We start from the raw sequence: 6,000 nt of genomic DNA on the forward strand, positions 1-6,000 counted from the left end.
AAATAAAGTTATTAAGCTGCCAAGGGCCACAAGGGAAATGTTGCCAAAAAAAAACCAAAAAAAAAAAAAAAGAAATACGCAAAAGAGGCAAAACAAAAAATGAAATGAAACAAAACGAAAGGGCCCAAAACGCAGCATGTGTTAAAATTATATAGAGAGTGCGTGTGCGCAGCGGACCCCCCTAATGGAGGACGCAGACCCACAGGGATGGGCACACGGACACGAGCAGTTCGCCAGAGTTAATAAAAAACACATAATTGCGTATGTTTGGACCAGCCACATACGTTTCGTGCCGACCGCAAGCACCAGATTCCCCCTACCCCTCCCGTTCAAGATACACGATTCCGCTACGTTACTGCCCACACTCCAACTGCTCTGCTGTATCCGACCCGCGTCCTGCGTCAATCCCAGCATCCTCCAGCCCGCCGCGTGCTCAAGTGCGAAGTTCTGCGCAAACGCCAAGCGCCTGTGAAAATATGATTTTTGTTGCCATTTCGTGTTTTGCCACTTTGGAGGTCTTCATCATTTTTTCGTTGCCCCTCTCTCTCTCTCTCACTATCTGTATTTTTATTTTTTTTTTGTGTTTCCATAAAACTGACCCCATGGGCAGTGAAATTAAGTTGATTTTTAATGCAGTCTTGGTGGGTAGCCAGCAAGGTGGTTCCGCGGAGCTTACAAGACAGCCAAACTTTTCAGTTTGTGAAATGTACAACCAAAAATGGGCTGTGATCAGAAAAAGGTTATTTTAAGGGCTGGCTGCAAGCCCAGCAAACGATTCGTTGGATCGGTTCGGTTTTCCACTTCTGTGCTCCTAAGTTCTGTTTTGAGACTTGATTCTTCAATCTTTTCTCAACTTTTAAGAGAAATTCTAAGTATAATTAAAAGTTATGCAAATATAAAAAAGGAGCGAAAAATATGTTCGCTTAAGGTTCATCACTTCTTTATCCAGCTAATCCGACTTTTAGTACTTTAAAATTTGTCTCAAATAAATGATATTCTATAGAGCTCAATTTCTATTTCTATAGCTAAAGGCTATTTGATCTACCTGATAATCCAAGAGCAAGGTGCAATGTTGAATTATTACTGGAACTTATTTGCATAGAGGCACTTTATATTTTATTTATTTACATTTTGTTTAGCACTATTAATCAATTTAGTGAAAATATAACTTCTTTAATTTGTCGAAAAACCAAATTTTCTCTGGACTGAAAGTCATAGTTATGATATTATCAACCTATATATAAATATTATCAACCTATTTTAAAGTTGGATTAAATTCTATTTATATTGAAGGCAGCTCCTCCTTTATGATCTAGTATTATTAGTTGAAATGCCTTTCAAATATGCCCGAACCCACACGGTTGCATAGCGGCTGCTCATCTCTTGTCCAAAACTATCCAATACTTCCGCGCTTGCTCGCTGCCCACGTACCCAGAACGTTGCCATAATAAATTTCAACTTGTCTACACCTATTTTTACAAACATTTAAAAATTATTACACTGACTTTTTCATTATGCTGCGAAAGAGACCAGGCCAGAGCAAAGCAGAGCAGGGCAGAGCAGACCGGGCCATTCCAGGCCAGACCGGAGACCCGTTGTCCAGACTCGGACCTCGCCCCGGCCAGCCTGATGACCTTAAATTAAATGTGCAGCACATGAATTATGTAAGCTGTTTAATAAAGTGATTCCATTTGCATGCAAGAGCCCCGCACGCATGCGCAGCGGGCAGTCCCCCAGTGCCGATGGACCCGCCGTTGGACCCGGGCCCAACAACTTACTAACAGAACTGGGCCCCGAGGAGCGAAGGCAGGACGCAGCGCGCGCTGATTGTCGCTTAATAAAAATGGTTATTGTGTTTCTTTGGGCTTTGGCCAGAAGTAAGAGCAGAGGAGCACGTGGACGCGAATGGGTCGGCAGTGAGCGGGGCCAGCTGTGCAGATTGGCTGTACAGCGGCTATTTATGTGTGGCTTTTGTAAGAATTATTAATGTAAATCTTTCATAATTTTCTTAAGCTGTGCGCGTGCGCATCCCATGAAGGGGACGTTTGTGGCTGCGGGGTTGCGGGGAGAACGCACAGGGCCCGGGGAACTGGACGACGGCATTTACAATGATTTATGGCGCCATCTGGCATGACTGTGTGGCATCCTGTGCGCAAAGCTTGAAAGCTCTGGCGGCAACACGTGCACAGCTTTAAGCTTAAAGCTCACGCATGCTCTGTCTCTTTCGCACACGGGCGTTCATTTAATGTTTTTGGCTCCACCCACACAAAGCGCGTTCATTTTGTGTTTGCTGACGCATGCGCCGTGCCCAAAAGGGGGATGCGAACAAAATGAAGTTCCAAGGAAGCCAAAGTGCACACAAATGCGTGTGTGTAAGAGTGTGAGTGTGTGTGTGTGTGTGCGATTACAACAACAATTGCCGCAGGCAAAAACATACACACAACTGATTGCAGCTGACAGCAAATCAAAGCCACTGCCACGTTGCTGGGCCGCGAGGCAAGTTGACGTTGCTGCCACAACAACGGGCGCCATATGGTGGGGCAGCCCAATTGCTCCAATGAGAACGGGTCAGAGGAGAGCTCCTTGTCGTCAGGGCAATGGCAATGGCCATGGCAATGGCATGCCAAAATGTGCACCAACTGTTGCCGCCAGCTGCAACTTGTTGGTGGCTCTCTGCCTGCTGCATTCGTCATCTGCAGCAACGCCACATCAACGTCATAAACAACGAGCCACAGCAAACAGCAGCAGCAACAACAACGGCAAAGCTACAACTCCATCTGCAGCTCCTGACTCCACTTCTTCTGGTTGGCTGGCAGCCACCAAAAGCCCAAGATGGCCGCTTGAGCCAACGACTGCTGTGCAGTTGACTTTCATTTTGACGATGATGTGCACCTCACACATAGGGTTGCAAGCTTAACTGTGATTTTTCACAGTACTGTGACTTTAGACAATTGATAGACTGTATATGTATGGAAGTGTAAAGAATACATAATGTAAAATAATTGATTGAATATAGGAACATTTAATTTGCCTTGAAATTGTGAGAAAGAGAGTAGATGTAGTAAACCAGTGAATGATGCAATCGTGTTGTCATAATTTGGATTCTAAGGAAATTTCTGAGCTGTTATAATTATATGCTAAATTAATCTAAAGTGCTATGCTTTTGCAGTCAACAGATTTTATTAAAAATACAGCAAATCGCAAAATGATATTCTCTTCTATGTTGATGATTCACCAAGAAATGTTTCGAAAACTTGTAATTGTACTTACACAATTTTTCAGTAGCCCATCTGTTTTGAGTAAAACATTTCAGGCAGCAGTATTATGATTCACTTTCACTTATAGCAAAGTAAATAATAGTTTGATGAACGCCATTTGAAATACAGGTATGACACATTTTCATCAAATACTAAGATGATTCAAAAAATTCAAAGTAATTCGTCGATTGTTCATCTACCTTATGTTTACCCAACTTATCTCTCAGGAATTATGAAGCTGAAAAAAAATGGGGGGAGAGCTTGCAAATGAAATGAATTAAATAGAAAGCAATTAAATTCCGTGAAAAGTTCGTGTTGACTATCACAAATTCACAGTTGGCAGTGCAGAAAATGTTTTGTCCAGCCCTCAAATGTTTTAGAGTTCTTTGCAGAATTTTACGTTTGCGCTATGTGCGTGCTGTGGTTTGTAAACCACTTGAAACAATTTTTAATTGTAATTTGCGCAAAGCAACGCCCTAACCAGCACCCACCGCCGCCCCAAAACTTGCCAGAGATAGCCGAGTGAGCTGGGCTGGAGTGCTGCTTGCATAGTTTAGACCGGAGGCATTGCTGGGATGCCAGCCGCGGCTGCGACGTTGCCTGGAATTTTCATAGAATGGCGCGACCGGCATGCAGACGCTTTGTGCCAACAGCTGGGCGAGATTTGTAGGTGGGCCAACGGCAAAACGGCGACGACTCAAGGCAGCAGCAGCCGCAGCATCAGAAGCCTCTTTAATGCACAGGCGCAGACGCTTTAAATTTTGGCCAGCCAGTTAGCCAGTTAGCCAGCGAGGCTGAACAGCCGTTCAAGCGACTTGGCCAAAGTGCAATTAAAAATGAAAAATTTTCCCACACATTCGGTCAACTGTTGACTGGTCAGCGACGATAAGAGGACAGAGACAGTGAAAGAGACAGAGAGGCAGAGTGCGCCCTGCCCCAGCCCGATCCGAGACCATGCCAAACAACCCATACTAACATATAGCATCCCAGGGCAGTACGAACGTTGCACTGATTTCTTTTTCATGTCAGAGCAATGCAAACTGCGTGCACTGATTGGAGGCCAACGGAATTTTTCCCATACACACACACAAGGCAGCGGAACGGCGCTCGAATCGGGCCTCGAATCGGGCCTGGTAGCCCTTTAGCTTTAAGTTTGGCTTTAACTTTGGCCTTACCTTGTGCCACTTTGGCCAGTGGAATGCGTCGAGTTATGTTTGTTATGTCGTATGTCGGTTGTGTTGGGCTCAAGCGGTGGCAAGAGCGGGGAGGGGCCTCTCCTCGGAAATTACTTTGATTAATTTTCGCTTAATTTTTATTTTTATTTTTATTTCTTACTTGCGCAAAATATTTCAGCGCAAAATTTGCGTCATTTTGAAATGTTTGTCGGGATTTATGAACGTCGTCTCTGAGTTAATTAAATTCAACAGCAGCAGCAACAACAAAAAACCGAAAATTAACTAAATAATGGGGTCTCTATCTGTCTCCCTCTCTCTCTCTCTCGCTCCATATACATTGCTCTGTCTCACTCTGGCTGGCTTTCCTTTTCAATGTGTGTAACCCTGGGCAACGCCATTAAAATTTTGTTTTTTTCTTGAATTTTTCCTTTTAATGAGCACAAATTGTTTTGGACTCGAAGGCGCAGCTGCAAATATCATTGCAAGAGCTTTAAAAACTATGAAAATCAATGAAAATCTATGCTAAATTGTGGTAAAAATCATGTCTGTACGGGCGTGGGAATTGACATATAATGAAAATCATTAAGACAAATCTTTTGTAATATCTATCAACTAATGGGCACAACAAGGCCAGGCAACCCTCAACCCCTGGCACTAATTGCATGTACAATAAAAAATAAATGTCATGTGGTAGTCGATTGTACAAATACCCAAACTCAGGAGTAGAACTAACTGTCTCTATGAATGTGTTTAAGAATAATTTACATAGAAAAGATAGGACACCTCCATTTCAAATAGGTTAGTTTTTCTTAAATTACAATCTTAAGATAATTAAAATAGTTATTTTCAATTATGCGCCTATAGCTAATATACCCTGAAATACCCTTTTGGGCGCGGGCATAAACACAGCTGAAACAAAAGCAACCCCCAATTGTTAGGGACTTAAACCAACTGAGATATCAACACTTGCCCTGCGCAAAAATATGTTAATATCTGTGAAATTGATCTGATTTTAATTTCAATGGCAACCCCTTACCCCTGAGCTAACCGAGAGCTGGGAATCCCTTACAGTTCACTGAACATTTTTCATGCCCAGCAATAACAAGGGCAACCCCTTTGCGATTACAGTTCCAATGCCAGTTCCATTTTCAGCTGTCTGGGCTTGTTGTTGGTTAATCCTTTTGGTAATTTATGCGCACTCCTCTTGCTGCCACTTACCAAACTAATCATCATGTTGCTGTCTACTCCTCCCGCCATGTCACGTGGCCGTGTCCGTCCCTTCTATCCGCTATCATTATTCCTGTGGTTGTTGTTCCTCCTGCTGCTGCTGCTGCTGCTGCCGCTGCTGCTTGTCGTGGTTGTATTGTTTATTGTGACAATTCTTGTCAACAGCGCAGCAAATGTCAACGGCACATTGATGGATGTGCCGCCAGCCAGAGCCAGTAGAGAACCTCAAGCTGAAGCCCCTGCCTCAGCCTCAGCCGCAGGCACAGCCACAGCCGCAGCCAGGTGATGGTGATTCATGGCAATTGCATGCGGTAAAGAGATGCTCAAATTTGTTGTTGTTG

This window comes from Drosophila virilis, chromosome 4, assembly GCF_030788295.1.
Source record: "Drosophila virilis strain 15010-1051.87 chromosome 4, Dvir_AGI_RSII-ME, whole genome shotgun sequence".
Lineage (NCBI taxonomy): Eukaryota > Metazoa > Arthropoda > Insecta > Diptera > Drosophilidae > Drosophila > Drosophila virilis.